This window comes from Staurois parvus, unplaced genomic scaffold, assembly GCF_062004578.1.
Source record: "Staurois parvus isolate SC_StPar_1 unplaced genomic scaffold, SC_StPar_1.0 ptg002753l, whole genome shotgun sequence".
Taxonomy (NCBI): Eukaryota; Metazoa; Chordata; class Amphibia; order Anura; family Ranidae; genus Staurois; species Staurois parvus.
Window position 1 is genome coordinate 1,473,428 of NW_028320549.1, and position 23,000 is coordinate 1,496,427.

The 23,000-nt window shown below is 42.9% G+C and overlaps 1 protein-coding gene across 1 annotated transcript in view; it reads left to right on the top strand.

Annotated features, from left to right (window-relative positions):
• Positions 1 to 23,000, top strand: part of SLC1A7 (solute carrier family 1 member 7) — a 114,287-nt gene that overhangs the window by 33,558 nt on the left and 57,729 nt on the right. The gene's annotated exons all lie outside the window — the stretch shown is intronic.

The following is a 23,000-nucleotide window of genomic DNA, read 5'->3' on the forward strand; positions in this document are numbered from 1 at the left end:
TACAACCTGGGTGTTCTTATTTATGGCCAAAGCTCTACCAAAACAAACTGTTTGACAGTTGGATCTTGCTTTCAAATCCAACCATTCTAAGTCTGTAGCCATGTGTAGTCAATGAATAATGATATCTTGGCCAATGATATACATTCCAGAGAATTAGAGTGGTAGAGCGATGGACTCCAAGCTTGGTAGATATTCACAACCAAAATGAAATGATTGCTATCATGCGGCAGCTCTGTATTGCTCCGTGGGTCCCTGGGATAGTCAGTATGTATCAAGTGAAAGGATAAGACCACTAAGCTATAAATTAGTCCAGATTCATTTATATATGATGCCTATTTGTGAAAAAAAAATCAAGAGATGACAGTCAGTGTGTTTTGGGGGTCATGCATATATTTCTCTTCATCAGGGATTAGATTTATTGTAACAGAGGAATATAGAAGTTGATAAAGTCAAGGTTTTAATTCTTCATAAACTGTAGTTAGAAGCTTGCTCAGTTACTGTAAGTTGCCTGATAGCCAGGCTCTTGACTTGTATTGCGATAAATAAAAATCTGAACCTATTCCACAATTTAGTAATCTAATCTTTCACTCCATGATACATACTGGCGTGGGTTATAGACATGCTTTGTTCCACAGATAACACAACATTTACAGTGCAAAGTGTTAGTTGTAAATCGTTTGCAACTGAATTAGCTTTTTAAATTTAAAGTCTTTTGTAAGAAGGGCATCGTCCTTCATCACAACACATGGCATACATTCCACACAGCAAGTGTTAAATGGCAAGACATCTAAACTGCTCTACTGAGAATTTTTGAGGCATATCCATTTAACACTTGCCAAGCTCTGAATAAGAAAAACACAGATCCCTCACACAAATGCACTTAGAAGGGACATTATGAAGTGCAAGTACTGTTCCAGTTTCCTGTGCTAGCTTGTAATCAGAACCTTATGGTGTGCATTTTAAAGTTGTTTTCCACTCACAGAGGCAAATTGAGGCTTTCAGAGCTTCATATACAATTCTAAACAACTGTATCACTTGAAAAATGAACAGTTTGTGATTTAGGGTTTTACATATGTAGGATTATCACTTAAGGAGCTGCCTTAATTTTTGGGCCCTCACCAACTCACCAGTGGCGACTCCAGTCCAACATCAACTGTCAATCTGTAGTTGCAGGTTTTATTGGCTCAGTTCCCAAGGGAGAGAGGGATACAGTTTACAGCAGGGGTGATTTGGTAACCGGTCATGGGCCACAATACACTGAAATGGTTCAGAATTTAAAACTTTTTATTTTGAATAGCATAATGTACATTTTCCTTCTGCAACCACTGAATGCCAGAAGGAGTGAGAGGAGGAGAAGCAAGCTTTCAGTAGTTGCAGAAGAAAATTGGAGAGGATCGGTTCCTGTATATGCCGCCCCCACCTCCCCTCCTGTCCAAGTTTAAAACAGAATGTGACAGGGAGGCCGCACGGGCTCCCTGGAGCATGTAGGGGGGGGGGGGTCATCATTGCTGCGGTTGGGGGGGTTGTAAAAACACATGGGGATTACTTTACCACCCTAGCAAACCGCTTATGTAAACGAGCGCTTACTTTCCTGATTCCTCTATAAGATTTCTTTTACACTGATACATTTGTGGATCATGAAAGCAGCCTAATAGCTATTAACCCTTTTATAGGTGCTTGTGACGGAGTTGTAGGTGGGACAGACCACACGCGGAGAGTAGTGGGACACACAAGGCTTTTATTGAGTGATTTTGAGGGCACACAATGAGTATAGCAGGGTTCTGGCAGAAAAAAAGGGTTAAATCCGAAACACAGGGTGGGGCACACAGCAAGTTCTGGTAGGCAACAAGGGGGGTTAGTCCGTAGCACTGTCTGCGCCCACAACAGGGAGGTAGGACTCTGGCGGGCAAGGGTTAAGTCCTCAGCACAGGAGATGGTACACAGCAGGGAGGTAGAACTCTGGCGGGCAAGGGTTAAATCCGCAGCGCAGGGGTTGGCACACAGCAGGGAGGCAGAACTCTGGCGGGCAAGGGTTAAATCCAGGTTAAATCCTCAGTGCAGGGGTTGGCACACAGCAGGGAGGCAGAACTCTGGCGGGAAAGGGTTGAGTCCAGGTTAAATCCTTAGCACGGGGGTTGGCACACAGCAAGGAAGCAGACCTCTGGCGAGCAAGGCTTGAGTCTGGGTTGGATCCTCAGTGCAGGGGTTGGCACACAGCAGGGAGGAATAACTCTGGTGGGCAAGGGTTAAATCCAGGTTAAATCCACAGCACAAGGGTTGGCACAAAGCAGGGAGGCAGAACTCTGGCGGGCAAGGGTTAAGTCCGGGTTGGACCCTCAGCACAGGGGGTTGGCACACAGCAAGGAAGCAGAACTCTGGTGGGCAAGGATTACGTCCAGGTTGGATCCTCAGTGCAGGGAGAGGAAGAACTCTGGCGGGTGGTGGAGAGAGCAAGGGATCGGTAGCAGTGGCAGGCCAGCCAGGCTCCTGAGAGGTCCATGGGTCCTGGGATGGAGAGGGGCCTGTAGGGTCTGGCCGCAGCACAAGACCTCTCACAGCACACTAGGAGGGGGTTGCAAGGAGTGAGCAGGGGAGAGACTGCCTGTGCCTGGGTCCTGCTCCGGTATTTACCTCTAGAGCAGGACGCTCCCAGGTTGACAGGCAACAGCCGCCCTGGCATCGGGTTGCCATGGTGATAATCCCTGACCCCTCACTCCAGCAACAAACAGGAAGTGCGGCCTTTGTCTCCAGCGGACGCAGAGTGCGGGAACATTGAGGCCACGTTGTGTCTGCCGAGACAAGGGAAATGTGGTGGGGAGGCAGACTCCTCGGAGCTTGGCCGAGGAGAGGTGTGGAGTCTGCAGCAGGAGGCAGCTCCCTGGCGCCCAGCACACCACTTATGTGGGCTATGTGCGGACGCAGGGGCATGTAATCTGGAAGGGGGGGGTGCAGTGATCCGGATGGGGGGGGGGAGAAGGAGCAGGAGGGACCATGACAGTGTTAATATGCCCATTGCAAAAGCACTGTGTATGTGTTGCCTAATACACTGACCTTCTTTTCTTTTTCCAGCTTTTGCTGGCATCACTCTCAAGGCTGTTAGAAAGCTCCCAGGTGACGTGAACTTGGTATCACTCCACTTAGGACAGGAGCCAGTGCTACGGAGGAAGCATTGGCTTAAGCCGCTCCTGCTCCCTCTGTAGCCGCTTGCTTCCTCCACTGCTGGCACTGGCTTGATGCACTCTGATGCTCTGGGATGGCTGGTCAGCAAACCCAGAGTACGATCAACAGGTCGCTGACCCTGGGTATGCGCTTCCCTGGTTTAAGGTTGAGGACCACATCAGAGGGCCTCTGGTTTACAGAAAACCCCTGGTTTACATGATAGCAACAACTACTAGTTATCCCTCCACTCAAATAACTTAATCCCCTCTCAAGAGCCAGTAGTGTGTCTTTAGACCGAGACCAGCAATCTTCAATTGTGTGCCTTTAAGCTCAACAATTGGCAGAGCATAGTTGTCTGAAGGCCCCCCCCCCCTTCCTTGATAGCCACCTTCCTTTCCTCCAAACCCAACAATAGGCCCCTTTCTCAATTCTGGGTACATGGCTTTGAAAATCTACAGGCAGCAGGTGTGGGAGGCAAAGGGGCCTCTGGACTCTTCTCTCCCTTCCCAGGTAGCAGGCCTGGGAGGCAATCATGGGGTTTTCAACATCCTTTCCAGGCAAAGCCTGGGAAGCGAATGACCCTCCTAAAAGGCTTCCCTGAATATTTATTTTCTTCCACAGCACACATCTCTGTCATTAAATCTCCTAGTAACTGGCCAAGGTAAAATAAATAATCATAACCCATAACTTACACAAGGACCAAATATCGGCCAGTATCGGCCAGTTCAATAGAAAGCAGCTGACATTTGGCCCATGTGTACACCTGCCCAGGGGCGTACTGACCATTTGGAAACTCGGGCACTGCCTGAGGGCCCGGGGTCAGTAGGGGGCCCCATGAGATGCCCCTGGTACCTTTTTCATAGGCTTTTTTGAGTTTGGGCAAGGACACAGGGGCCCTATGATCCCCTATTGCCTGGAGGTCCCATGAGTTGTCAGTCCACCCCTGCACCTGCCTGTTCGACAGAAGCCTGTCTGTTGGCCAGCTTCTATCAATGGGCATAATGGAAAACCAGCATTTGATCAGTGCTGGTGCTGGCCGGTGTTTTCTGGCGGCAAACAGAACACAAAACCTCAGTGGGGAGATCGCTGCACTAACATTGGATATTTACTACAGCAATCTCCTTCCAAACCTCTTTTGTTTTTTTTCGTTCAGTCCGCTGGGTTGAAAAAAAAAAATGATAGTGTGTACCCAGCATTACCCTATTTACTGGAGGACACTTCCCAGTAGCAGGCAGAAGTAAATAATGCCTTAACCTTAGGGGAACTTGTGCAGAGAGTTAATTAGATTAAAGTTCAAGCTGGCTACAGTCTAGCTGTGACACCAAATTTACCTAGAGATACTCCAACTTTGGCAGGGCCACTCATCAAATAATTCATTAGGGTCGCTTGTACACCTGCTTAGTCATGCAATTTTCTAATTAGCTAACCATGTGGCAGCAAAACAATGCATTCAATGCAGATACAGGGCAGGAGCTTCATATAATATTCCCATCAAACACGAGAACGAGGGAAAATGTGATTTCGGCAATTCTGACTGTGGCATGATTGTTGGGGACAGACAGGTTGAACTGAGTATTTCTGTAATTGTTGATTTCCTGATATTTTCACTTAGAACAATATCTACAGTTTACTTAGAGTGGTGCAAACAATAAAAATGCATCCAGTTACCAGTGACTCTATAAAGGGAAAAGCCTTCTTTATGAGAGTGGTCAGAGGAAAATTGCTAGTCTGGTTTGAGCTGACAGAAAAGTATTGGTAACTAAGATAACCACTCTACAACTGTGGTGAGCAGAAAATCTCAGAATGCACAAAATGTTGAACTTTGATGGGTTACAACAGCAGAACAGTAAGTCGGGTTCACTTCTGTTGGCCCAAAACAGAATGCTGAGGCTGCAGAGGGAACAGATTCACCAGAACTGGATAGTTGAAAAATTTAACCTGTTCTGGTGAATCTCAATTTGTGCCATGACACACAAATGGTAGGCCAGTGCCACGCACCTGGTCGAGGCCAAGCTGACGAGAGGGTTGCACCTTACACCTCTTGTCCTGTTTCCCCTGAGGATGGTAACAGGGTATAACAGGGCACAGAGAGGCACGGGTGCCTGCAGGAGATCTGGTTCAGAGAAAAACTCAGTACCTCATTGGTGACCAGAGAGAGGACCATCTGTGTAGCAGGAAAGGAACGGCCCAGCTAGAAGGCCTGGTAGCAGCCACGAACCCCTCTGCTCACATACGGAGGACTGAGTGAATAGACCTACACCCCATGGGCCAGTAATGGGGAACTGGTTTAACTGCATACCCAGGACTGATTTACACTAAAAGTGACAGGCATTGGATCCCCTGTCCAGGGATTCCTCCAGGCAGCTGGATAAAGGAGTATCCTGGGTTTAGGTTGGCTAGCTCTCTAAGAAGAAGATTTTTGTCTAGAGACTTGTACACAGTTCCAAGAAGTTGTCCTCAGTTACTATACCCTTGGGCATCCCATATACCCTTTACTCCATCCAACTTCAATCCCCTAACAAAACAAAGCTCAAGGACTGGTTACTGTCTCCTGAAAGTAAGTCTGTATGGAAAATGCATGTTGCCTGGCTGTGCAAGACTATAGGGGGACCCAAAACTATGGCCATTCTTAAGAGGTAGTGCAACATATGCATGATGTCTCTAGTGTCAGACTGGCCCTTGAAGCTATGGTACTTGATGAGAGGATCCCTTGGTGGGCCCTGCTTTAGTTGGGCTTTAAAACAAGTCTAACAAACAAAATACAGAAAAACTCTTTTATATAATATTATATTAACATTATTGGACCTGTTTACTGAATTGTCGAATGGTGAGCATTTGTGTGTAGATATTTTGGATCATTTGCAGAAGGTTGGCCTTCAGTTGGAGAAAACCTGCAGGTTATTGTCAATCTGAGAGAAAGATTTTGTAAACACTCTTAGCAGGAGAGATGAGTGATGACGGGCCTGGCTAAGATCCGACTGACTGAAGGAAGAAATGAAAGAGTGATTTTGTATGAAAACTCAAGCACTGACTGCTAATTGATGTGAGAAACAATTTGCTTTTCCATGAACATGTGCCATTAAAGCGGACTTAAATTCAAATGTTAGCAAGAGCAAATTATAACAAGACTATCTTGGTGGCATGATAAATAAAAGTGTAACTAAACCTAAGAACACAAATGTTATATATTGCAGCCTAACAGTCCATATATATATGGCTGCCACATTAGTTTTATAGTTTAGATTAAGTACACTTTCTGCAAATACAGAAAAATATGTGCAAATTTTGTCAGAAATCTAGTGCCCTTGCAACTTCCTCACTGAACAAATATACCTCAAACAAGTTTATCATTCTTCCCAGTTTTGTTCTGTAAAGAACACCTCTACCTTAGATTCCAGAGATTGGGTGATAGGGAATTGTTCTGTGGTCCTAACACATCTCCTGTCCTAGGGCAAAAATGCTATTTCTCCATAAATACAATACGGTAGTGAGCATTGTCACCCTATGACAGAAAGCATGATGCTGCCAGAACTAGCCGCATCTAAGGACCAGTAAGTTGAAATATTTAGACTGGTAAGTTAGAACTGCTAAGAGTAACAAAAAGGCTGAAATACATTTCATGGATCAAATGCTGCTCCATGCTCCTTTTAGTGCTACTCAAATATCTGAAAGCCTATACACTTGATTGTGTCATCTCTGTTGACAGAAAGGATCAAACTTTATACTTGTTGATCATCCCCTTCAGATGTATTACCAGCACTGAAGGGAGCTTAGAGCAGCAATTTTCCAATAGAAGTATTTTAGCCCTTTTACTACTCTATATTATTTCATCTCAGGAAAACTGTTAACATAGCTTCACGTTAGCATTTAGTTATACAGTATTAGGTAAAATTTAAAGTGGAATTCCAGCCTAACTGTAACTTTGCCTAAAATTGTCCCCTCACCCCCCTGCTACCTATACTGCCTAAACTGTTTAAAAAAAGATCTTAGGTAGATTATTGCCTATTTTTAGTTTGCTCTGGTTCGGTCACATGATCCCCTTTGTTAGCTTGCAGTGGCTGCAGAGGAGAGGGGGGAGCATTTGACAATGGCTGGGAATTCCATGAGCAATGATACCACATCCCAGCTCCCAAGTATCAGCCATTGTCTGTGCTCTATTCTCTCCCCTGCAGGAGAGCTGGAGCTGCAGCTTACGTGACCAGTCCTGTCTAAAAAAAAGTCTAAAAATAGGTAAGTATATAGATTTGTTTAACACATGTTAGGCAGATTAGATGTATGTGGGAGGGGGGGGTGGACATTTTTAAGCATGGTTAGTATTGGGCTGGAATTCTTCTTTAAGTCTTGGGACTTGTATCAATTTCATATTTGTGAGCAGAATACTGTATATGGGTGCATGGGCCTTATTCTGAAATGGAAGGAAGTGATCACAAAAACTAGGCTAGAGTTAATAACACATTATTGCTGTAGTGAGTGCTATGAAGGCATGGATTCTTGAACATATGTTGAGTTCTGTTTTTTATAATAATGGGATTGCAGGTTGATTTATAGGTGGGCTCTGCATGTCAACCTGGCACTGCAACCTTTAAATTGGCACCTCAAGCATTTGTGTGTCAATATTCTAGGAATCCAAAATAAGTGACTCCTAGTCACTATAGTCCATATCTGTCAATTTAATTGTTTTCTGCAAACTTACTGAGGATCATACTTAGGATAATGACTTGAATGGGATAACATTTTCTAACACAGAGAACAATGGAGGGTTCATTAAACATTTCCAGCTCAGCTGTCCTCTGATGGCGATGTGCTGAGGATATTATTGTGCTTTGGAAAATCTATCTGTACCATAATCCTGACAAAACAGCAGGTATCAGACAAAGGATACAGTGGGAAAAAATTATTGGATCCACTGCAGATTTTGTAAGTTTGCCCACTTCATCATAGGTGTATTTTAAACGATAGAGACAGAATATCAACCAAAAATCCAGAAAAAACATGATACAAATGTTATAAATTAAGTTGCAGTTCAGTGAGTAAAATAAATATTTGATCCCCTACCAACCAACAATAATTCTGGCTCCCACAGACTGGCTATGTGCTCATGTGGTACACAGATTATTCCTGTCAATTTAAGAAGGTGCTCCTAAGGACAACTCATTTTGTGTATAAAAGACACCTCTCCACAGAATCTCTTTCTTCCATTCAAACCTCACCACCATGGCCAAATAGCTGTTAAAGGATATCAAGGACAAGATTGTAGACCTGCACAAGGCTGGAATGGGCTACGTGACCATCAGCAAGAAGCTTGATGAGAAGGAGACATCTGTTGTTATGATTATTAAAAAAAACACAACATCAATCGCCCTCGGTCTGGAGTTCCATGCAAAATTTCATCTCATGGGGTAAGGATGATCATGAGAAAAGTGAGGGATCAGCCCAGAACTACATGGGAGGAGCTTGTGAATGATCTCAAGTGAGTTGGGAACACAGTCACCAAACAAACCATTGGTAACACAATACGTCGCCATGGATTGAAATCCTTCAGAGCCTCAAGAAGGCACATGTACAGACCCATCTGAAGTTTACCAATGAACATCTAAATGATTCAGAGAAGGATTGGGAGAAAGTGCTGTGGTCAGATGAGACCAAAATTGAGCTCTTTGGCATTAACTTGGCTCACCGTGTTTGGAGGCAGAAAAATGCTGACTATGACCCTAAGAACACCATCCCTACAGTCAAGCACAGAGGTGGAAACATTATGCTTTGGGGCTATTTCTCTGCTAAAGGTACAGGCCGACTTTGCCGCACTGGGGGGCCAATGGATGGGGCCATGTATTGAAAATCTTGGATGAAAACCTTCTTCCCTCAGCCAGAACACTGCAGATGGGTTGTGGATGGGTCTTCCAGCATGACAATGACCCAAAACATACCGCCAAGGCAAAAAAGGAGTGGCTTAAGAAGAAGCCTAGCCTAGCCTGGCCTAGTCAGTCTCCAGACCTTAATCCTATAGAAAAGTTATGGAGGGAGCTGAAACTTCGATTTTCCAAGTGACAGCCAAGAAACCTTAAGGATTTAGAGAAGATCTGTACAGAAGAGTGGACCAAAATCCCTCCTGAGATTTGTGCAAACCTTGTAACCCACTACAAGAAACGTCTTACCTCTGTGCTTACCAACAAGGGTTTCTCCACCCTAAGTCATGTTTTGCTTGGGGATCAAATACTTATTTTACTCACTGAACTGCAACTCAATTTACAGTTGCAAGAAAAAGTATGTGAACCCCTTGGGATTACGTGGAGATTTGCATGATTTGGGCATAAAATGTGCTCTGAACGTCATCTAAGTCACAACAATAGAAGAACACAGTCTGCTGAACATAATACTACACAAACATTAGATGTTGTCATGGTTTAATTGCACATAACATGTAAACATTCACAGTGCAGGGAGGAAAAAGTATGTGAACCTTTGGACTTAATAACTGGTTGACCCTCCTTTGGCAGCAATAACCTCAACCAAACGTTTCCTGTAGTTGCAGATCAGACCTGCACAATGATCTGGAGTAATTTTGGACCACTCCTCTTCACAAAACTGTTTCAGTGTAGCAATATTCTTGGGATGTCTGGTGTGAATCGCTCTCTTAAGGTCATGCCACAGCATTTCAATCGGGTTGAGGTCAGGACTCTGACTGGGCCACTCCAGAAGGCATATTCTGTGCTGTTGCAGCCATTGTTTTGTTGAATTACCTGTATGCTTTGGGTCATTGTTCTGTTGCATCACCCATCCCCTGTGGAGCTTCAGTTGGCGGACAGATGGTCGTACGTTTTCCTGCAAAATGTCTTGATAAACTCTGGAATTCATTTTCCCATCAATGACAACAATCCGTCCAGGCCCTGAGGCAGCAAACCAGCCCCAAACCATGATGCTCCCTCCGCCATGTTTTACAGTGGGGATGAGGTTTTGATGTTGGTGTGCTGTGCCTTTTTTTCTCCACACATAGTGTTGTGTGTTCTTCCCAAACAACTCAATCTTGGTTTCATCTGTCCACAGTATATTTTGCCAGTAGTGCTGTGGAACATTCAGGTGCTCTTTTGCAAACTTCAAACGTGCTACAATATTCTTTTTGGACAGCAATGGCTTCCTCCGTGGTGTCCTCCCTTGTACTCCATTCTTGTTTAATGTTTTCCTTACTGTAGATGTGTCAACAAAAATGTTAGCATGTGCCAGAGATTTCTGTAGGTCTTTAGCTGACACTCTGGGATTCTTCTTTACCTCATGCAGCATTCTGCGCTGTGCTCTTGCAGTCATTTTTACAGGATGACCACGCCTAGGGAGAGTAGCAACAGTGCTAAACTTTCTCCATTTGTAGGCAGTCTGTCTTACCGTGGACACATGAACATCAAGGCTTTTGGAGATACTTTTGTAACCCTTTCCAGCTTCATGCAAGTCAACAATTCTTGATCGTAGGTCTTCTGAGAGCTCTTTTCTGCGAGGCATGGTTCACATCAGACAGTGCTTCTTGAAACCAGTAAACCCAAAACAGGTGTGTGTTTTTGTAAGGGCAGGACAGCTGTCAGCAACACATTCAATATCATCACACTGATTGGAGTCAAGGTTGGCTCACTCCTGGCTCCAATTAGCTCTGGGAGAAGTCATTAAGCTAGGGCCTCACATACTTTTTCCTCCCTGCACTGTGAATGTTTACATGTTATGTGCAATTAAACCATGGCAACATCTAATGCTTGTGTAGTATTATGTTCAGCAGACTGTGTTCTTCTATTGTTGTGACTTAGATGACGTTCAGAGCACATTTTATGCCCAATTCATGCAAAACTCCACGTAATCCCAAGGGGTTCACATACTTTTGCTTGCAACTGTATAACATTTGTAGCATGTGTTTTTTATGGATTTTGGTTGATATTCTGTCTCTATCATTTAAAATACACTTATGAAAAAAATTAAAGACACTTAATTTCTTTGCAAACATACAAAATCTTCAGGGGATCAAATAATTATTTTCCCCACTACAAGTATGTTTGGCTTGAGGACTTGGCTCTGTACAGTTTTAGACTAGTAAATTTTTGCATTTTTAAAGGAAACTTTTTCTGCAAATGTTAGTTACCAGGCTGGCATACTGATCTTCTGGCACAGTTCAGAACTGGTATGTAGGTCAAGTGTTTTGACTTTACTTGCTGCATACTTGTCCTGGTTCAGTAACTCAACCTTTGACATGGACATCTGTGATAAAATACTGAGATGTGGCAAGCATTTGAAGAAACTCTTATTTCCACTGATATCTCCTATAGTGATTGGATCATCCAGCTCAAATTCTTTCATCAGATAGTATATCCTCAGAGGTTAAGTTGTATACTGAGACTGTGACCTCATAAGCAAGGCTTTAAAGGCTGCGGAGAGACAGCAGATTTTTATTACACCATCTGGCAGTGCCAATACATTCAACAATATTGGTCTCAAATCAGTAGTTTTATATCAGATCATTTTGCTTACCCAAATATAGCTGTCTTACAAAATACTTATTGGTATTAATGGAAGATATCCGACTTATCACTTAAAACCTTTTTAGGACTATCTATTTTCGATCCTGAATGCCCTATATTGGTATTCTGAAAAGAACCACATTCCCTAACTCTTTTCACTTGGACCCAATAACTTAACTCAAACTTACAAATGTACTAATGACATAGTCAGCCAGAGGAAGGGAAATTCCAGGGAAATTCAACTGGGCATCCCCATGTCTTTCCTCTATGGAATCTAGGTATGTACCTAATCTTAAAATCCAGGCCCTGCTGACGGGGTATATTTACCACTTATTGACCATTTCTTAAGGTTAGGACAGCAGGGTACAAGAAGGTAACACTAGAGTTAAGTATTTATAATTACGAGAGCCGAAAGCAGAAATGAGGCAGCAGGAAGAGCAATTTATGTTAAGAGGAGACACAAGACTCCCTTAGTATCTTACTTGTAGGAAGAAATGGAATATTCTGTTAATGAATGGCATTATGGTTAGACAAGGTAAAATCTCTTGGTTTAAGTACTTTGATTGGATGGGGCCCATTGACAGGAAGATTTTCCAACAAGCTGGAAATCTTGCTATGTGATAATGAGCTCTGGTTGGGACCTCTTTAGGGTTTTTATACCCTTTAGGGGTATACAAACCACCCAATGATGTCAATTGATTCTCATTATTGGAAGTATCTCTTATTATTATTCTGTCTATGTTCAGTCTAAGATGCAGCCATTGTAATTTTATCTGGTGGCAATGATCACGTATACTAGAACAGCGCAATCCTTAAGTACAGCCTTGGCTGGTCAATCAGCACGTTCATATTGCCGTTCTATATTGCAACCCCTGGGATGTGTGCTCAAGCAGAGATGCAATTCTGTTTGCACTGGTACCCACTGCCATTGGCTGTAATTGAATGGTAACTAGGCAGTCAATTACAAAATCTCACCTCCCTGATGTTACTGAAAGCCCACTGGTGGCTGAGGACATTGGCATACTGTGCGGAAGAAGCCTACCCACATGCCTAAAGCAGTACCCTGAGTTCCTAAAGTTACAGGGTATGGAGCTAATCTGAGGTCTAAAGTTTATGCAGTTGGGTTGATGTAGGTTCTGAAATGCAGGTGTTGAGGCTGATCTGAGGTCTGAAGTGCGTGCATTGGTGCTGATATGAGGTCTGAAGTGTATGCATTAGGGCTGATCTGAGGTCTACTCTAAAGTGCATGCATCGGAGCTGAACATGTTTTATATGTGAACCAGATAATCGAATGTTGCACTCATAGTTGTACTAATGGTAAGTTAAACTCATGAATATATAACTGCAAGTATTGAAAACTGAGAATACAACAAAGCTTTTGTTCAATGGTATGGTGGTTGTCTAATGCTTGTGAATATGACACTTAGGCGTTGTGACAGTGCTAGTCCCTGCCACTGTATGAGCAAAAGGCACACAGGGTCCTCAAAGTTACAGTTTGCAGGGGCTCCAGAGTATAGTTTCTGAGTATAGAAAACTGGCTTGTCAGTGTTCTGGTTTGGTAATCCTGGCCCTGGGTCTGAAACCATTTTAAGATGTTTAGGTAGAAAGAGGTCTCCACTCCTGTGTCCAAGTCTTACTGGAAACCTGCAGGCTGTGTGAGTGATAGGTGTGCACACTTGTTAAAAGCAAGGCCTGACCATAGCTCTGGGCTCCTGTCAGGGGACAGTTGTGCGCTACATCCAGGAAACAGGCATACCACCAGGCCAGGTTTGTGAGGAAAAGGCCCTTGTCCTCATCAACATGCAAGGCACCCCCCCATGTTCAGGGCATCATATATTCTGGTATGGTTCAGGAGGTAGTTGCATGCCCACCCTCCCCTTTCCTGGCTTTCCAGGCTGTATGCTCAGATAAAGGTCTGGTATAGATATAGACGGTAATCACACTTTTTTTTCATATTTTGCATGGGGTTCCCCCTTAACTGCTTTCTCACTGCCCTATAGCAGTACTACTGCTACAGGGCGGCACGGGTACGCAAAATCACGTATTTATACGTGCCGCTATTCGTGGCCTCGGCTGTCAGTCACCAGGTCCTGGCGGGTGATTCCCCGCTGGCACCCGGTGATCTCTGAGTATTACCGATGGGGGAGACACCTGTATGTAAACAATACAGATCTCTTCCCTGTCAGCTCAGTGTAAAGCACACACAGCCCACATAGCAAAACAGTACACAGTTAACCCTTTGATCACCCCATGTTAACCACTTCCTGCCCAGTGCCATTAGTACAGTATCAGTGCTTTTTATTAGCACTGGTCACTGTATTGGTGTCACCAGGGATTTCAGTGACACCAAGTAATTTCCCCCCAGTGTCAGAATGCCCACTGTAGTCCTACTATAAGTTGTTGATTGCTGCCACTACTAGTAAAAAAAAAAAAAAATTCAAGTATATATACTGCCATTTGTAGACGCTAAAACGTTCATGTGAACCAATTAATTTATATGTATTGAGATTTTTTTTTTCTTTTAGCAAAGACATGTCGCAGAATACATTTTGGCCTACATTTATGGCAGAATTTTATTTTTTTTTATTTTTTTACTGGACATGTTTAATAGCATAAAGTCAAAAATATTGTTGTTTTTTTTTTTCAAAATTGTCAGTCTTTTTTTGTTTATAGCGCAAAAAAATGAAAAAACGCACAGGTGATCAAATACCACAGAAAGAAAGCTCTATTTATTGGGAAAAAAGACATAAATTAAATTTGGGTGCAGCGTTGCATGACCACGCAATTGTCAGTTAAAGTAATGCAATGCCGTATCGCAAAAAATGGCCTGGTCAGGAAGGAGGGTAAATCCTCTGGAGGGCAAGTGGTTAAAAACCATACCAGACTGGGAGGGATCCAGCACTAGTTTTTTTTTTGTTTGTTGTTTCATGGGGTCCCTCTTAAAATCCATACAAGATCTAAAGGCTCTCTGTTCGAATGTTCTATAGCTATTTTGTTCTTAAGATCGAATTTTAGGAAATGTTACAGTATATTACATAGTTACATAGTTAATCTGGCTGAAAAAAGACAAATGTCCATCCCAGGGGCGGACTGACAACTCATGGGGCCCCCGGGCAATAGGGGATCATGGGGCCCCTGTGTCCTTGCCCAAACTCAAAAAAACCTATGAAAAAGGTACCCGGGGCATCTCATGGGGCCCCCTACTGACCCCGGCCCTCGGGCAGTGTCCGAGTTTCCAAATGGTCAGTCCACCCCAGTTCATCCAATAAAAAAAAAAAAGTTATAATCCTATACCCACAGTTGATCCAGAAGAAAGCAAAAACCCCAGCAAAGCATGATCCAATTTGCTCCTTCAGGGGGAAAAAATCCTTCCTGATCCCCGAGAGGCAAAATATTCACCCAGCAAAAGACAACAAATAGAAACTGACATTATATACATACCACAAACATTACCGGTATAACTGTGACTTTTGTGTGAATGCTGAGACATTTGCAAACCAAATTTATTATTCCTAGACCTAATTGGAAAAGGTTTCTGGCCGCTGCTGTATTGTCACCACCAACATACAACACATGGATAATTAATATGATTCTTCTGTATCATCAGTTCCAGGAGATCTAGGTGCTAATGACATTTCCAGAATATCAGCAAGCCTTGTTTTATGTGAATCCATATGCACATCATCAGGCCATGGAATTCCTAATTGTAGCGTATAAACAAGCCCTGAGCAAAAGGCGTACCCCCCTCTTCCAGCACGGAAAGGTTCCTCGCTGCATTCTTCTCACATTTTTCTTCACAAGACAATCTTTTTGCAAAACAAGTTAAAGAAACGTAAAATAATAAATATATACCGCAGACATTTTTCCAGCATTGAAAGGACATTTAAATCCTGAATGAATTTGCGAGCGGTTGAGTTTGTGCACATTCATGATTCACAGTGCCTAAAACTGCAGACGATGGGAAAATGTGATACACATGGGATGTAACTATAATGAGAAACAATTGTACGGTTCCAAGGAGTCTACTGCAATTCCTGCAGCCTCTGCTAGTATCTCATATTAAATGGAGCTTACTTTATGACACCCAGGAGATGGCTGTTAAGTGTGTCTATGGCAGTGTGCAGGAGTTTTATGAGACAGGCAATGTTTCTGCTTGTTGGCAGAGATCGGTGGTATTGCTGCAGTCTGAAAGGGAAATTCTAGGTTTTCAACATATTGTTTTTTATATACAGTAAAATACAATACAACATACAGTAAAAGCACCAGAGGTACAATATTGTAATGTATACTGTAATGTAAAAAGATACCAAATTACATAAGCATCAGCGTCCCATTAATATCTGCAGTCATAGGTTAGCTGCAGCTATTCTGTGTCACCATTTCTGTCCAGCAGCAAAAGATGTTCTACGGCTAAAAACCTCACCGACAGTAATAAATTCTGGTCTGTGACAGGTCACAGACCAGTAACTAGGAGACACACTTTTTTTTTGCTTGCTAAAGCGGTTGTAAAGGGTATTTTCTCTTTTCATTAAAATAATAAACATGGTATAATTACTGCACTTGCTCTGTGCAATGGTATTGCATTAGAGCAGTGGTCTCCAAATTGTGGCCCAGGGGCCAGATGCGGCCCTTTGCTTGCCTTTATACAGCCCTCGGGACTTTATTCTTCCCACTGACATTAATAGTGGAGCATAATTCCTGCCACTGATACCAACAGTGGGGCACTATTCCTGCCCCGGACACCAATGATTTAGGATTATTCCTCCCATTGACACCTGTGATGGGCCACTATTCCCCCCTCCCCCCCCCCTCGTTCTCTCGTTCTGGGAGGACGTCATTTGACATCCTCCCACTCTAACCGCACATGCCCCGGTTATATGACGTCCTCTAACCGTGCCGCAGTTAGAGTGCTCCGGTCATATGGCGTCCTCCCACTCCAACCACGCATGCCCCTGTTATTGGCATTCCTCTCCTCATGAGCTGTCACGCTGACAGATCGTGAGGAGAGGAGAGCTGGTAATCGGCATTATTCAGAGGGGACATGTACACTGATCATAAGGGTCCTGATGATCAGTGTAGCCCCATCAATGCCACCTGTCAGTGCCCAAAAATGCCACCTGTCATTGCCCATCAGTGCACATCAATGCCACATATCAGTGCCTACCACTGCACATCAATGCCATATATAAGTGCCCATCTGAGCTGCCTTTCAGTGCCAACTATCAGTGCCTGTCAATGCCACCTATCAGTGCCAGTCAGTGCTGCCTATGAGTGCTGCCAATCAGTGCCGCCTATCAGTGCCAGTCAGTGCCGCCTATCAGTGCCGCCTAACAGTTCCAGTCAGTGCCACCTAACAGTGCCAGTCAGTGCCGCCTGTCAGTGCCAGATATGAGTACTGCCTTTCAGTGCCCATCAGTGATGTCTGTCAATGCCCATCAGTGTCACCTACCAGTGCCTCCTCATCAGTGCCCATCAGTGCAGCCTATCAGTGCCCACCACTGCAGCCTCATTAACGCACATCAGTGAAGGAGAAAAATTACTCATTTACAAAATTTTATAACAGAAACTAAAAAAAAAACTTTTTTTCCCCAAATTTTCAGTTGTTTTTGGTTTGTTTAGCAAAAAATTAAAAAAAAACAGAAGTGATTAAATACCACCAAATGAAATCTGTATCTATCTCAAAAACATGATACAAAATTCATATGAGTACAGTGTTGCATGACTGCGTAATTGTCATTCAAAGTGCAACAGCGCTGAAAGCTGAAAATTGGCCTGGGCAGGAAGGGGGTGAAAGTAGACAAGTGGTTAAAGTCAGGATATTTCTCCAGCCTGGACCAGCTGAGTGACGTCAGCCAGTCTTTAGCGGACTTTAGCCCTCTGTCAACTGAAAAGGGGTCACAGGTGTGCAGAACGAACTGTACTTCTGTGATCCACAGGAGAATACAGAATACAGCCTAATTAGCTTCTCCTTTAAAACATAATAGTCCTTTAAATTGTATGCAGGGCATATTGCAAGTAGAAGTCTACAGTGTAGGTCACCTAAATAGATGGAAACTACATTGTTACAGGTGCGCCCCATGTTTGTGTAAAAAGTCATTTCTGGCACCGTATCTTCTCCTTAGTCCTTTAAGTTTTGTAATCGCATGGTAGCCACGGTCTACTATTGCTTTTTTTTTATATATTTCAGAGGATTAATGACTAACCAAAAACTCCTGAACTGAACAAAGTAAATACCATGATCTTTCAGAGTCCATGTTTTTTGATATACAGCTTTGTTTCTGGTTGTTGCCTATGCACTCATGAACAGACTATGCCATTCTGCATTTCTTCTGCCAAGTACTGGAAAATAAGAGTAAGAAACTAGAAAAGCTATAATTTCTGGGGAAATTGTGTGAAGTGTTCTTGTGTTCAGCTCACACTCTAGCTTTTGTCAGCTCCCACTCTAGTTTTGAACATTCCTCCATTCATTCCTATGGGACCAATTTCACCACAAAAACGCCGATATTTCGTGAGCCATTTGGCGAAACGTTCCACAAAGTAATAGCACACCAATCTGGAACAATCCGCATGTTTCGGTATATTACTGTCTATGTGGTGTAAAAACTGTGGGAGGAGTTAGGGTGGTAGATTTGGCTATAATAATATATATGTGAGATAACAGTAAGTGGTCTTGCCATTCAAGAACACTTAATGAAGAAAAGAAAACAGAAACTCAGTTTGGATTGTCAACAGCAAAATTTAATGTGCTGCTGTGATGAAGTCTTCTGTTTCACCACAGATGCTACTGGTTCTGATTTTTTTTGTATCAGTAGTTTGTATTGAGAGAAAATTGGGGGCTACCATTGCTGCTCTCCTCCTAAGAATGTTCCTACATATTTTTGTGCACCCCCTGTAGTCACATTTCAGATACCCAAGATTCCATTTTAGGATTATATTTTGTTTGTGAAAGCAGCAACTGTAGTAGCTGTTTAGCTGTTTTCCTCCCTTCACGGTCTTTTTTTTTTTTGCTATTTATTTTTTTTTTCCTTTCAGAGCTTCTAAAGCTTCTTTTCACTGGATCAATGGCTCATCATTCAGCATTTCGGCACCTTTTTTAGAGTCAACCAAAATGGTGAGCCACCATGGCAAGAATTAGTGATAGAATTCCTCTCGTGTTCCTGCTGGAGCACGTACTCTGTAGCCTGGTAGACCAGGCACTGGAGGTACAAGTAGTAGTTCTCAGGACAGCTTCCCGAGGAAATCTCCCCCACACCATTATACCACCACCACCAGCCTGAACTGTTGATACAAGGCAGGATGGATCCATGCTTTTTGTTTACACCAAATTCTGACCCTACCATCTGAATGTTGCAGCAACCAAGTCTGCCCATTCTCCCCTGACCTCTGACATCAACAAGACATTTTCGTCCACAACTGCTGCTCACTGGATATTTTCTCTTTTTCGGACCATTCTCTGTAAACCCTAGAGATAGTTGTGCGTGAAAATCCCAGTAGACCAGCAGTTTTTGAAATACTCAGACCAACACATCTGGCACCAACAACCATGCCACGTTCAAAGTCACTTAAATCCCCTTTCTTCCCCATACTGATGCTCGGTTTGAACTTCAGCAAGTCATCTTCACCACGTCTAGATGCCTAAATGCATTGAGTTGCTGCCATGTAATTGGCTGAGTAGCAATTTGTGTTACCAAGCAATTGAACAGGTGTACCTAATAAAGTAGCCAGTGAACGTATGTAACATTTTTTATGTTTTAGTTTTGGCTGAGAAGGGAAATCTTAGAATGCTTGTCTGTTTTTTTTCTGCTGTCTGTGTTACATTGATGAGATTTTCCTTTACTTCCTGCTCTAGAGACATAACAATAAGGGGGTAATCTCTCTTAGTTTCAATGGTACAGGTGTCCCAATTGAAAGATTTCCCCTCTACGCTTCGACTTTGAGATTCTATTAAATATTCCGCTGGTCTCATTTCTGCCCATTTGCCTTTGCTGCGCTTGCTCCATAACCCATTATTTTCCCCGAGCCTTGACAATCCTGGACAGTTTGCATGGTGGCTAGCCCATGGATTCTACAATGTGCATTCTATGCTTTCTCCCACCCGGATACTCACCTTTGACACTCTGCATTCTTCTTATGATATTCTGTTGCGTGAGCACTATGGCTCCCGCATGGCGTCACTTTATCAATACATTAATACATGCGCATTCGGGACCCTATGGGCTGACCCCCTTTGAAATTCTTTGCAGACATAGACCCCATGCCCCGGGCTTGATCTCTCTTGTATACTCCAATATTATTTCTTAGAGAATGCCCCCGGTTAGTTCTTATCATCAGCAATGGCAGTCGGAACTCGGTTGAAGTCTGGATCAGCAAGACTGGCAGATGGGTCATGACCCAGGCATTGTCTAAATGTTCAAGGAATGTTATTATTTTAGAAAATGCCTATAGGGTCCTCTATAGATGGTATTACAGGCCTGCCCGTCTGGCCCGTTTCATCCCTGCATATCCCCCGACTTGTTTTTGGGGCTGTCAACAAGTAGGCACCATGGCCCATATTTGGTGGACTTGCCCTAAGGTTTGCAGCCTGTGGATCAGGGTTTATGCCCTTCTTCACACTATGTTTCATACAGACATCAAGCACAACCCATACGAGGCACTATTATTTAAACCATTAGTGGCCCTACTTCGTCCTGAGCGGCAGCTGGCATCGCATCTATTCATGGCCACCAAACTAACGATCGCGAAGGCCTGGAAGACTCCCCTCCTCAACTTCGAAACAGTCAAAAATCGGATGAATTTTATGATTAATGAGAAACTGACAGCTATACTGTTAGATAATCACACAAAGTTTCGACAGATATGGTGTCCCTGGCTTGATATAGCCCAACTGTCCAGATTTGACCAGACCCTTTTGTCAATATAAGTTTGGTTTTTTTCCGTTGCGACCCCCTGGAGCCCTTTATTTGTCTTTTGTCTCTTTCTTTCTTTCTTAGTTCCTCCCTTTCTCTTCTCTGTTTTGTTTGTTTTTATGATATTTGCGCTGATTATAACTTGTTTTTGTTTTTATATAAGAACTGCACCAGCAATATTATATCTACCTGTTAGACTTTTATGGGAGTCTTAGGCATGGTGTGCCAATGTGCATCTAGTGAGGCTCTGTGTTTCCTTTCTCTTGCCTATTGTATTCAGATTTGGTGATAACCTTTGATCTTAATTTTACTAATTCCTGTTCTCTAAATTGTCCGCCATTTTTGCAAACCATTATGCTTTATTTTATCTTCATATATACCGCGCTTGTGTACTCAGTTTATTTCCTTGTCTATATTTCAGTGCAGTTATTGTACTATGCATCAGAAAATTTGTAAGTTTTATCTCTGTTGGTCAGTGCTCTTGTTTTATGACCATTTCTCTGCTGCTGTTTATTCTATTATAAAATCCATTGTAAAAGAAAGATTTCCCCTCTATTCTTGTTTCAGTGACATATTTAAAAGATATGTAAACCCTAACCTTATAGAACAACCTATTCAGTTTAAAATAGAAATGAAAGGCAAAACATTTGTGTATAGCTATAAACACTTTATAAATACCTTTTTTTCCTTTTTTTTTAATCACATATCTTCTCCTCTCAGCTGCATAAGGAGAAACAGCAATACACTGATCTTCCCAGTGAATGGCTGGTGCAAAGTGTATGTGTGTGGGAGGAGGGGTGGGGGGGCAGACCAAGCCTGGACCTTGGGGGAGAGCAGGCTCAGCTAGAAAACTGACAATGCTGTGCTCTCCTGCCTAGTGTGGTTATTGTTAATAGGAAAGCAGAGGGACTGGCAGGAGCACCAGGGATTTCACACAAAGGAAGCAATGCAAAGACAACAGGATACTTTTACATACAAGTACATGGCACAGCAGGCACATCAGGAATATGAAATGTTGGGGTAACATATTCTTTAATATTTTGGGTTTCTTATCATATTCTCTACACGTGACGATAGCAATAAGGGCAAAAATGCTGATAGAGGTTCTTGTCCTTCTTATCATATGAAAAGAAACAAAAATATGTTGCCTATTTATAAACTTTAATTTCTACAAGAGCTGGTAACCAGTCACTTGTTTTAGTATAGACATACAATAAATGGATTTATTTAAAATGCTTGTATTTTGTAATCAGAAAGACACTGTTATACAGTAGCTGTGCGTCCTGCTGGTTGATTTCTAGAAACGTTCCCTGAAGACGCAACGTACTCTAATCCGGCTCTATCAAAGCATTACCGCAAGCATCTTGTTTACGTGGATTTGTTTTCATGGTCCTGACATGTCACGTAGCACTGTGGCAGGACATACTGTCTGTACTGTTGTATAGTAGTAGTTGTAGTGTTTAGCAACAATATACATGAGTTTTAAATGTTATTTTTTAACAGTTCCAGCAAGTACTAGACTACTTATACTACTGCCTACTGCATTATAGCTAATACTATTATTATTATATTATACAGGATTTATATAGTGCCAACAGTTTGCGCAGCGCTTTACAATATAAGGGAGACAATACAGTAGAAATAAGTATGCTCATCAGCTCCTACACAGGAGCACACACATCAAAAAAGGGGCTTGCCTGGCTATAAAGCTACATTTCATCAAATACTAATCATGGCAAATGTGTTCATTTTTGTAGATTTCAACCTAGAACAAAAGAAGAGATCTTGGACTTTTAAAGCTCAATTCCCTTACAGTGGGGGCTGCGTCCACCCTTGAAAGGGTTAATGAGATCTAGGGGAGAACACTTCAAAGCAGAATTAACCCCCCCCCTCTCTCTCTCATTATTATACAGGATTTATATAGCGCCAACAGTTTGCTCAGCGCTGCTCCCCCACGCTGCGGTGGTGGACTGTCCCTCAGTGTCCTCACATCCAATGCCGAGCTATAGACCCTGTACTGATCTTGGCAATGTCATGAACTCACTGAAGCATAGGGGAGAAGACCCTGTAGAGATTGCTCTAGCAGTCTGGAGGAAGGGAGGATTGGGTAAGTAAATCTACTTTAATAAGTCCCTTAGGCAGGCCATAGACGGAGCAAGACTGAGCTGCTAATAATCAAATGCAAAATCTGGCTGGCTGGTTTAACCCAAGTTGATCAATCGATTCAGCCTGCCCATACATGGTACAACTCCTGGCCAGTTCCTGGCTGGCCTTAGACCTAAAGAAGCAATTAACCCTTGCAGTGAGCCCTGCTTCAAGGGATAATTCTTAAGTTTCCCACAGTTGGGCTTTGAGTCAAAATTATGAATGAATAAATATATATATATATATATATATATATATATACAGTATATATATATATATACAGTATATATATACAGTC